The sequence below is a fragment of the Globicephala melas genome, chromosome 17 (genome assembly GCF_963455315.2).
Source record: "Globicephala melas chromosome 17, mGloMel1.2, whole genome shotgun sequence".
Classification (NCBI taxonomy): Eukaryota; Metazoa; Chordata; class Mammalia; order Artiodactyla; family Delphinidae; genus Globicephala; species Globicephala melas.
This window is the reverse complement of record NC_083330.1, coordinates 21,707,176-21,720,112: the sequence shown is the minus strand read 5'-3', so window position 1 is coordinate 21,720,112 and position 12,937 is coordinate 21,707,176.

Below are 12,937 nucleotides of genomic sequence, written 5' to 3'. Positions count from 1 at the left end.
CCAACAGCACTATAATTTATGACGAAACAGAGCTTATCTAACACACTATAAGGCACATCACAGCCTTCTTACACTTAAGAATAGTAAACAGCACTTGAGCACTGTGCTTGGGGGTCATTTGAAATAGCAAAATTATCAAGGAAAAGCCCCCAAATGTGAAAACATGATACTGAGCAGATCATGAAATGGACACTTGTTTACAGTATGAGAGTTGAAACAAGAAGGCAGAGTTTCACCTTGTTCAGCTTCAAATGGGAACACACACATTAGGGAACTCAAAATGTCCATCTCTTTGCACATGTAGATAAACAATTATATATATATGTAACATGACAACATTTCTTTTTTGTCATGTTTAACTCATTTTGGGGAAGGAGAAGTTAGTACTGGGAGAAGTAGAACATTTGGGAGAAGTAATGTATTTTGGCTGTGGCAGACACAATTTAGATATATTGTCTTTGTCTTTTGCTTGAGGGGACACATTCTTGCTTTTTGTTTCATGTTCACTTTTTTAATTAAAAATATTTTATTGAGGTAAAATTGGTATATAACTTTAAATAACTTTCAGGTGTACAACATTATAATTCGACATCTGTAAACACTACAATGTGGCTACCACCAGAAGTCTAGTTAACCATTCATCACCATAAAATTGACCCCCTTCACCCATTTTGCCCACCCAAATGGCAGTGTGATTTCACTCTCTTTTGTGGCTTAGTAGCGTTCCATGGATTATTTATTTATTTGTTTGTTTGTTTGTTTACCACATCTTCTTTATACTCTCATCCATCGATTGACACTTAGGTTGTTTCTTTACTTTGGCTTTTGTAAATAATGCTGCAATAATCATAGGAGTGCATGTATCTTTTCCAATTGGTTTTGTTTTTGTATTTTTCAGGTAAATATTCAGAAGTGGAATAGCTAGATTATGTGGTAGTTCTATTCTTATTTTTTAAAAGAATCTTCATACTGCTTTCTATAGGGGTGCATCAATTTACATTCCCACAGTGTAGAGTCTTCCCTTTCTCCACATCCTCTCCAACACTTGTGATTTCTTGTATTTTTGATAATAGCCATTCTAACAGCTGTGAGGTGATATCTCATTGTGGTTGTCTCATTATGGACTTGCATTTCCATAATAATGAGTGATGTTGAATATCTTTTCATGTGCCTGTTGGCCATCTGTATGTTTTCTTTGGAAAAATATCTGTTCAGATCCTTTGTCCATTTTTGGATTTTATTGTTTGTATTTTTGTTGTTGAGTACATGAATTCTTTATATCTTTTGGATATTAACCCCTTGTCAGAAATCATTTACAAATATCTTCTCCCATTCAGTAGGTTGACTTTTCACTTTCATGATGTTTTCCTTTGCTGTGCAAGAAAATTTTTAATTTGGTGTAGTCTCATTCATTTATTTTTGCTTTAGTTTCCCTTGCCTTTGGAGTCAGATCTACAAAAATATTGCTAAGAGAGATATCAAGGAGCTTACTGTCTATATTTTCTTCTAGGAATTTTATGGTTTCAGGTCTTATATTCTAGTCTTTAATCCATTTTGAGTTAATATTGGTGTATTGTGTAAAAAAGTGGTTTAGTTTCATTCTTTAGCATGTGGCTGTCCACTTTTACCAACACCATTTATTGAAGAGGCTGTCCTTTCACCATTATGTATTATTGGTTCCTTTGTCATAAGTTAATTGTTTGTATATGCATGGATTTATTTCTGTTCCATTTATCTGTGTGCCTTTTAAAAAATATTTTATATTGTTTAATTACTATAACTTTGTAGTATAGTTTGAAATCAGAGAGTTTGATACATCCAGCTTTGTTCTCAAGATTGCTCTGGCTATTTTGGATGTTTTGTGATTCCAGATCAATTTTAGAATGATCTGTTCTAGTTCTGTGAAAAATTGCATTGGAATTTTGATAGAAATTGTATTGAATCTATATATTGCTTTGGGAAGTATGGACATTTTAACAAGATTGTTTATTCTGATCCATGAGGACAAACTATCTTCCATTTATTTATGTTATCTTCAATTTCTTTCATCAATGTCCTGTAGTTTTCTGTGTATAGGTTTTTTACCTCCTTGGTTAAATTTATTCTTAGGTATTTTATGATTTTTGATGCAATTGTAAATGGGATTGCTTTCTTAATTTTTATTTCTGAAAGTTTGTTATTAGTGTATAGAAATACTACAGATTTATGTATATTGATTTTGTGTCCTGCAACTTTACTAAAGTAATTTATTGGTTCTAACAGGTTTTTCTTTCTTTTTTTTTTTTGGTACAGTCTTTAGGGCTCTCTGTATATAGTATCATGTCATCTGCAAATAGTGACAGTATTACTTCTTCCTTTTTTGATCTGGATGCCTAATTGCTGTGGCTATGTCCAATACTGTTTTGGATAAAAGTGGCAAAATTGGGCAACCTTGTCATGTTCTTGATCTTAGAGGAAAAGCTTGCAGGTTTTCACTGTTGAGTATGTTAACTGTGAGATTTTCATATATTGCCTTTATTATGTTGCGGTACTTTTCCTCTGTACCCACTTTGTTGAAAGTTTTTATCATAAATGGATGTTGAATTTTGTCACATGTTTTTTTTTGAATCTATTGAGATGATCATATGCTTTTTATCCTTCATTTAGTTAATGTGGTGTATCTCGCTGATTGATTGATTTGTGGATGTTGAACCATCCTTGCATCACTGAAATAAATTCCACTTAATCATGGTGTATGATTGTTTTAATATATTGTTGAATTTGGTTTACTAATATTTTTTGAGGATATTTGAATCTATACTCATCAAGGATATTGGCCTATAATTTTCTTTTTTGTGGTATTCTTTTCTGATTTTGGTATCAGGATAATGTTGTCCTCATAAAATGAGTTTGGAAGTGTCCCCTCCTCTTCAATTTTTTTGGAAGAGTTTGAGAAGGACAGTTATTAAATCTTTTGTGAATGTTTGGTATAATTCACTGGTGAAACTGTCTGGTCCTAGACTTTAGCTAGTTGGGAGTTTTTAAATTACTCCTTCAATCTCCTTATTTGTTATTGGTCTGTTTAGATTTTATATTTCTTCATGATTTCCTAGGTAGGTTGTAAGTTTCTAGGAATGTATCCATCTCGTTTAGGTTGCCCAATTTGTTGTTATATATTTGTTGATAATAGTCTCTTATGATCTTTTGTATTTCTGTGGTATCATTTGTAGCTTCTCTTTCATTACTGATTCTGTTTATTTGAGGCATCAGTCTTTTTCCTTGACTTGTCTAGCTAAAATTTTGTCAGTTTTGTTTATCCTTTCAAAGAATCTGCTCTTAGTTTCACTGATCTTTTCTATTGTCTTTTTAGTCTCTATTTCATTTATTTCCACTCTTTTTTTTTAGGCATTTTATTTATTTATTCATTTATTATTATTATTATTATTTTTTTTTGCGGTATGTGGGCCTCTCACTGTTGTGGCCTCTCCTATTTTGGAGTACAGGCTCTGGACACGCAGGCTCAGTGGCCATGGCTCGCGGGCACAGCTGCTCCGAGGCATGTGGGATCTTCCCAGACCAGGGCACAAACCTGCATCCCCTGCATTGGTAGGCAGACTCTCAACCACTGCGCCACCAGGGAAGCCCTATTTCCACTCTTATCTTTATTATTTCCTCTCTTTTACTAACTTTGGGCTTCACTTGTTCTTTTTCTAGTTTTTTTACGATGAAAATCTAAATTTTATTTGATGTTTTTCTTGTTTCTCAAAGTAGGCTGTATTGCTGTGAACTTCTCTCTTAGAACTGCTATCGCTGTATCCCATAGATTTTGGTATGTTACTTCTGTTTTCACTTGTCTCTAGGTATTTTTTGATCAATGACCTGTTGGTTGTTCAGTAACATGTTGTTTAATTTTGTGTTTTTTCCAGTTTTCTTCTTGTAATCAATTTCTAGTTTCACTTCTTTGTAGTGGGAGAAGATACTTGATATGATTTCAATCTTTTTGAATTTATTAGACTTGTTTTGTGGTGTAACATGTGATTTACACTGGAAATGTTCCATGCACATTTGAAAAAAATGTGTATTCTGCAGTTTTTGGATGTGATGTTCTCTCTCTCTCTCTCTATATATATATCTGTTAAGTCTATTAGAGTTAATATGTCATTTAAGGCTGATATTTTCTTATTGATTCTCTGTCTGAATTTTCTATACATTGATGCACATGGGTTGTTAAAGTCCCCTACTATTATTGCATTGCTTTTAATTTCTCCCTTTAAGTCTGTTAACATTTGCTCTTTATATTTTGGTGCTCCTCTGTTGGGTGCATATACATTTATAAATATTATATCTTCTTCCTGGATTGACTCCTTTATCATTATGTAATGCCCTTTTTTTTATTACATTCTTTGTTTTAAAGTCTATTTTGTCAACTATGAGTATAGCTATACCAGTTTATTTTTGTTTTCATTTGCATGAAATATCTTTCTTCAGTCCTTCACTTTCAGGCTGTGTATGTTCTAAATTTTGAAGTGAGTCTCTTGTAGGCAGCATATAAATGCATCTTTTTTTTTTTTTATCTATTCAACCACTCTATGTCTGTTGATTGCATAATTTACTCCATTTACATTTAAAGTAATTATTGATAGTATGTACTTAATGCCATTTTGTTAATTATTTTCTGGCTGTTTTCATAGTTCCTCTCTGTTTCCTTCTTCTTCTCTTTCTTTCCTTGTGGTTTGATGACTTTCTTTAGCATTATGTTTAGATTCCTTTCTCATTTTCTTTTTTGTATTTACTATAAGCTTTTGCTTTGTGGTTACTGTGAGGTTCACATATAACACCTTATATGTATGATTTGTTTTGAGTTGATAGCAACTTAAATTTGAACACTTCCAAAACTTTACATTTTTAATCCATCCCCCCACATTTTATATTTTTGATGTCACATTTTACATCTTTTTATTTTATGTATTCCCTAATTATTGTAACTTTAGTTAATCTTAACACTTTTGCCTTTTAACCTTCATACTTGCTTTATAAGTGATAGTTCTACTACCTTTACTATGTATTTACATTTTGCAGTGAGATTTTGCTTTTGTATGTTTTCTTGTTAATTTGTGCAATTTCTTTTCAGTTTAAAGAGATTCTCTTTAACATTTCTTTTTCTTTAAATTGAAGTATAGTTGATATACAATATTATATGTTACATGTGTACAATATAGTGATTTACAATTTTTAAATGTTATACTCCATTTACAGTTCTTATAAAATATTGACTATATTCCCCATGTTGTACAATATATCCTAGTAGCTTATTTTATACATAGTAGTTTGTACCTCGTAATTCCCTCCTCCTATATTGCCCCTCCCCTCTTCCTTCTCCTCACTGGTAATCACTAGTGGGTTCTCTATATCTGTGAGTCTGTTTCTTTTTTGTTATATTCAGTAGTTTGTTGTATTTTTTAGATTCCACACATAACTGATATCATAAAGTATTTGTCTTTCTCTGTCTGACTTATTTCACTTACCATAATGCCCTCCAAGTCCATCCATGTTGCTGCAAATGGGAAATTTTCATTCTTTTTTATGGTTGAGTAGTATTCCATTGTATATGTATACCATATCTTCTTTATTCATTCATCTGTTGATGGACATTTAGGTTGCTTCCATATCTTGGCCACTGTAAATAATGTTGCTGTGAACATTGGGGTGCATGTATATTTTTGACTTAGTGTTTCATTTTTTTTCAGATATACACCCTGAAGTGAAATTGCTGGGTTGTATGGTAGCTCTGTTTTTAGTCTTTTGAGAAACCTCCATACTGTTTTCCATAGTGGCTATACCAATCTACATCTCCACCAACAGTGTACCAGGGTTTCCTTTTCTCCACATCCACACCAACATTTGTTATTTGTGTTTTTTATTTTTTTGATGATTCTGACAGGTGTGGGGTGATATCTCATTGTGGGCTTGATTTGCATTTCCCTGATGATTAGTGATGATGAGCATCTTTTCATGTGTCTGTTGGCCATCTGCACTTCCTCTTCGGAAAACTGTCTGTTCAGTTCTTCTGCCCCTTTTTAAATTGAGTTGTTTGTTTCTTTGATGTCGAGTTGTATGAGCCATTTATATATATTAGAGATAAAACCCTTATCAATCATTTCATTTGAAAATCTTTACTCCCATTCAGTAAGTTGTCTTTTCATTTGGTCAATGGTTTCCTTTGTTGTGCAAAATCTTTTAAGTTTAATTAGGTCCCATTTGTTTATTTTTGCTTTTATTTTCTTTGCTTTAGGAAACAGATCCAAAAAAAATATTTCAATGATTTATGCCATAGAATGTTTTTTAACATTTCTTCTAAGGCTTGTTTAGTGGTGACAAACTCCTTCAGCTTTTGCTTATCTGGAAAACTCTCAATTTCTCCTTCAATTCTGAATGGTAACTTTGCTGTGTAGAGAATTCTTTTCATAGTTTTTTCCTTTCAGCACTTTGAATATGTCATGCCACTGTCTTCTGGCCTGTAAAGTTTCTGATGAAAAATCTGCCAAAATCCTTATGGGGTTTCCCTTGTATGTAACAAGTTGTTTTTCCCTTGCTGCTTTTAAGATTCTCTTTTTATCTTTAACTTTTATGATTTTGAATATAATGTGTCTTAGTGTGGATCTCTTTGGGTTCATCTCATTTGAAACTCTCTGGGTTCCCTGAACCTAGATGTCTATTTTCCTCTCCAGATTAGGGAAATTTTCAGCCATGATTTCATGAAATAAGTTCTTTGGCCCTTTCTCTCCCTTTTTTCCTTCTGGGACCCCTATAATGTGAATGTTATTCTACTTGATACTGTCCCAAGGGTCCCTTAAGTATCTTCACCTTTTTAATTTTTTTTTTCTTTTTGTTGCTTTATCTGGTTGAGTTCCATTGTTTTGTCTTCCAGCTTGTGGATCCATTCTTCTGCTTCATCTACTCTGTTGTTGAACCCCTATAGTGCATTTTTCAGTTCAGTAATTATATCTTCTGTTCTGTAAGTTCTGTTTGGTACTTTCTTATATTTTCTTTCTTTTTTTTCTTTCTTTTTTTTTGCACGCGGGCCTCTCACTGTGTGGCCTCTCCTGTTGCAGAGCACAGGCTCTGGACACGCAGGCTCAGTGGCCATGGCTCATGGGCCTAGCCGCTCTGCGGCATGTGGGATCTTCCCGGACTGGGGCACGAACCCGTGTCCCCTGCATTGGCAGGCAGACTCTCAACCATTGTGCCACCGGGGAAGCCCCTATTTTCTTTCTTTATTGAGGCTCTGACTGTGCTCATCCATTCTTCTCCCAAGTTTGGTGAGCATCTTTATGACCATTACTTTAACTCTTTATCAAGTAGGTTGCTTATCTCCATTTCATTAATATCTTTTTTCTGGGGTTTTGTCTTGTTCTTTCATTTGGAACATATTCTTCTGCCTGATCATTTTGCCTGACTCTCTGTGTTTGTTTCTTTGTATTAAGCAAATCAACTCCCTCTCCCAGTCTTGGAGGAGTGGCCTTGTGTAGATGTCCTGTGGGGTTCAGAAGTGTAATCCCCTCTGGCCACCAGAGCTAGGCACTCAAATGGTATTCCCTGAATGGGCTGCATTGCTCATCCGCTATGGTGGGGCCATGGCTCCAGGGCAGCAGTGGGCAGAGCCTTTACCCAGCCAAGCTGGGCATGCATGTCTGTGGCCACAGTGGTGGCCAGGTCCTTGTCTGGCCTGGCTATGGCACATAGCTGCAACATAGGAGTGGGTGGGGCTTCTATCAAGGTGCACCCACTTGGCTCTAGCAGGTTAGAGAGATAGCTCCAAAATGGTGCCTGTCAGCACTAGCTTAGCTGGATAGGCTGAGACTGCAGAAATGGTATCTGCCTGTGTCTCTATCCCTGGAGAGGGTCCTAACAGTTTCCTGCCTCACTGGTAGATACCTTAAGATTAATAAACTGGTCTCCTTCACCTATGGTCTAAGTGTTTTTCAAACTGCTGTTTTTGTCCTGGGTCCCAGGGCAAGTGTGTCTGTGTGTGAGCCTTTAAGAGTGGGTTCTCTGTTCCCAACAGTTTCATGGTTTTTCTGAACATAATCCCAATTGGTTTTCAGAGACAGGCATTTAGGGGTCTCATCTCTCCTGTGCAGTATCTAAGGGTTGAGGTGCCTGATATGGAGTACAAACCCCTTGCTCCTCAGGGAAAAGTTCTGTATTTCGAGATCTCTCTTGATTGAGAATTTCTGTGGCTGGGATGATTGTTTGTTTTTTATTTTGTTTTGTTTTTGTTTAGTGAGACTGTGTCTCTGCCTCTCCTACCCATCTTGTTGCTGCCTTTCTATCCTTTGTGGAGACTCTGTTCATTCAGTTTTTTTGGTCTCTTCAAAAGAAATTATTCCATTAGTAGTTGTAGATTAATTGTGACTGTGGAGGAGGTGAGTTCAAGATCTTCCTATGCTGCCATCTTGAACCTCTTCTCCACATTCACTCTTGAGTTGAGAAGAGGAGGAGGTCTCCTTTATAATTTTATTATTATTATTATTATTTGTGGTACACGGGCCTCTCACCGCCGTGGCCTCTCCCGTCGCGGAGCAACAGGCTCCGGACGCGCAGGCTCAGCAGCCATGGCTCACGGGCGCAGCCGCTCCGCGGCGCGTGGGATCCTCCCGGACCGGGGCACGAACCCGTGTCCCCTTCATTGGCAGGCGGACTCCCAACCACTGCGCCACCAGGGAAGCCCCTCCTTTATAATTTTTATGGGATGATTTAGAATTTATTTTCATTCAATAGACATTAGTTAACAACTGCCAATCTGAGTCCCTGAAACATTCTTTCTTCTGGATTTCTACTCTTCTTTCTTCTTGCAATGCTGATGTGACTTCAAGTTTCTTCCTTTTTAAGCCCTCAAGTCCCTTCCTTTTCAAGCCACTCTGTCATGGGGAACATGTTTCAGAAATTATTCCATGGCCTGCCCACATCACTAGAGTTCCCTATTCCAAATCAATCCAAGTTATAATTCCATGTAATGTCCAGACGTTTTCAACTAGGAGTAGCAGGCTTAAACACTGATTGAGTTGAAATAGCTTACGTGTTTCCCATGTCTTAAGTGTGCTTTCCTGCTCAAATGGTGGTTAACGTAATTAAAGATAATGTTTTCTAGGTCTGTGTCTTCCAATTTCAGACAAGTCTGTCCTTCGAGTGAATTCAGCTGAGATTTGCATATGTTCTTGGCATCCTCTCTCAATCTGGAATTAGTTGCACTGTATTTGGCAGCTAGATTATGTTGTAAGGTTAGGACTGTCTTTTAGTTTCATTACAAAAGACGTATCTTGTCTATTTTCCTTTTTAATTGTGTTTTTATGTAGAAATATAACAGTAGACTTTATTGTTTTAATATTTATTTATTTATTTGGCTGCACCGGGCCTTCATTGTGGTTCACGGGCTCTTCATTGCAAAGCACGTCTTTCTCTCTAGCTGTGGTGGGTGGGTTTTCTCTTCTGCAGTTGTGGCATGGGCTCCAGAGCACATGGGCTCTGTAGTTTGTGACGTGTGGGCTCTCTAGTTGAGGTGCACTGAGCTCAGTAGTTGTGGCCCACTGGCTTAGTTGCCTCATGGCATGTGGGATCTTAGTTCCTCGACCAGGGATTGAACCCACATCTCCTGCCTTGGAAGGCGGATTCTTTACCACTGGACCACCAGGGAAGTCTCCTTTCTAATTGTTTTTAGTTGGCACAAATTAAAAGAATAAAGACATCTTGCCTCAGACACCTTTGTGGGGAAATCACCAAGATTTTAATAATCTTTTTTTTAAATGAAAACAAAGATATGATATATTTTTATATATTTATTTGAAGTAGGGGAGGAGTCTATTAGCCTTGTGTTTAGATTTATTATTTGTTCTACATTACTCACCTATAATTTTCCTTTCATTGTAATAGATATATCTACTAGATATCTAACAGAATACTGCAGCCTCAGAATTAAATTTGGTTTATTCTTATTAGATTTCAGATTTGGAAGTGAATAAGCATCTGTATATCATATATGTGTTAGTGACTTAAATGAGAGTTTTTTAAAAAATTTTTTTTATTAAAACATGGTTTTAAACATGTTCAGTAAAGTTTAAATTCTTCCTCTAGGAATTAAAAGCAAAGTTATTTTATTTGTAGTAGCTTGGAATTTTTAATTGCATCAAGAATCAGTTTGTGAATACTCTTTGGATGAATTATTCTCAAGTTTATTCTTCAGAGAGTTCTGCAAGCAGGCTCTGATGTTCCAAATCCTAAACAGAATTGTATTGTAATTTCAGATAAATATTTATGTAATTATCAGTATTCTAACAAGTAAAACACACGTAGCTATTCACATTTGTGTGTGAACATTTTAAATCACTGCCAATATTAAACTCAGCCCTAAATATAATAAACAGATTATTAGGTCTACTTCTGAGAGCTTTGCCTGACTTTCAGAGCATTTGGCCAGAAGAACAGCCAATTTAAGCAACAAAGAGCAACACTCCCTTGTTGCCATCACTCCAGCTACTCTCTTGCTAAAATGGTGATCCCTTTTCTATCTTACTTTTTTTCTTTCTTATTTCCCCTTTGTACCAAGTCTATTGTGTATATGTTTTTGTGTGCATTTGTCTTTGGCCTCATACCTAAACAGCTGTTACTATTGATACTTAGTGAATACTAATAATATGCTGACTAGTAACAGTCTATCTAAAGAGGAAACATGATGTAGTCTGGTTGGTTCCACCCACCTGTTCGATTGGACAATTCAATTATTTAAATTTTCTGAACCTCAATTTTATAATCTGTAAAACTGGGAGATCAGATAATCTCTAATATCCATTGCAGTTTTGTCACCTATACTTCTGTAGTAATTTTCATGATATAGTCTTGTTTGAGTCTTACATAAAGGCAACGGAAGGTTATTTATGACCTAGTAAATAAGGAACAGAGGAGTGAATAGAAAAGCACTCTCCTGCTATATTCATAAAGAATCCTTTATACCCCTACTTTTTACCCTATAGTTCATGTGTAAATGATATCCATTACTTAAACTTTCATAAGCAAAGTCCATCTGGTCTTTATAAATTCTGTTTCTGCTTTACCAAATATTGATAAATTGTTCAGCTTTGTGCTGCCAAATACTTAGGTCTCTTTGTCATGGCTTCATACCAATTTCAAAATGAATATTGAATATAATTATTTAGGGATGAAAGAGTCATAGTAAATAAAACCATACGCTTACTATTAAAGCCTTTTATTTGAATAACACTTAGTAGCATATTTTCAAAACTTGGTCCACTTGTAGTATTGGAAGAGTCCATTTTCTTTTGATTCCTGAAACTATAACTCTTGGGCAATAAGCCCATCTGTATTAATGGTCCATGCTGAATTGAGCTTGATTAGTATTTGAAATTGATTCTGTCCAGATACCAGATGGCCCAAGTTGGTATTTTATTTGTCACTTTCAAAGGAAAAAACACTTTTTTTTTTCCCACCAGGAATGAACAGATTCAAGATGATGACTATTCTCCCCTAGGTTTACAAACCATTATTGAACATTAGTGCCTGCATAGATTGTTCCAACAGGACTCATAGTTAACTGATGACTCTACTCCAGCTATTTATGCACTGATTTGTTCTCTCAGTCATGTCTCTTCTTTAGATTTTACCTTTTACTCTTACCTCTAAAATACTACAGCAAGTCCATGCTAAGACTGTATTAATAACCTGTCTTTTAGAGAACAGAGTGAAGAGTCAACTGGCTTATTGACTAGAGTGGAGGATTTATAAAATGGATGGTAGGAAGTAAGATGAGGAAAGCTAATGGCAAGTTTTTGAAACTAAGCGAAAGAATCTACTTTTTTTTTTCAATGTAGGAAATAGCAATTCTTCAAAAATTGTTTTCAACAGGAAAGTGGGAGAGAAGAGCAGGAAGTAGGTGTGGAGAGATGGGGGGTGATCAGGATTTCTGATTGGCAGTTGACTGTGGCAAAGCAAAGGAAGGGGTGAATAAGAGCTCCTTTGGAAGAAGAACTAGTGACAGATATGATATAGGTGATGAGGGGGCTGTGCTGCCATCTTGGCTCCTCAGCTTCTCACACCCCCAGCAAAAATACCCAAAACTTGGACCCCCTTTTCCACAAGTTCCTGCAGGCATTTTGAAGGAAGTGTAGAACACTTTTAACAGTGAAAGTTGAAACTTAAGACACATTTTCTTTCCAACTCCAAATAAAAATATTCAGTGGGAGCAGAGAGCTAGAATTCTCTCTTTCAAGCAAGGAGAGATTCAAATTCATGATTTACCCAATAATGTCTTCCTATTTCATTTTATAAAATTTTCAAATCCTCCTAAAATAAAATAATAAAATAAAATAAAACAAAATACACAAATGAGTAAATATATTTGGATATAGTCTGAAAAATTCCAGAACATACATTTTGCCCCTCCTACCACTTCCTCACTCTGATGAAATACCACTGTGCAGGGCTTGGGATCTGTTTTACCCAGTAGTCACATGAAGGGATCTGATGTGCAGGAGAGGTAGTGGACCATGGGGTCAACATTAACAAATAAGGAAAAGTAAATGAAATTGGAAGACCTGTGCGCAGAGAGCAGGAGAATACACAGAAGAATGGATATTGAGAGTCTTAAGATACTGATGGGAATGTGCAACATAAGACTGGATAGGGAGAATTCATTGATATGGTGGTACTCATCATTAATTCAAGATTAAATGTATCGGTAAGAATATCTGGAGTTGTTTTTAATTGTTTCCTGAGATGACTCCTTGAATATAGGGATTAATGGCCTATATTAATAGAGATGTTAGAACTTTCTTGGAAAGTTATTGTAGACGTGGACAGAAAGTGCAGAGAAGGTGGGAATATTGGAATGCATTTGTTGTGTAAGAGCTAAGAAACCTTTGAAAAGTCAGTGTAAAATACACACTAG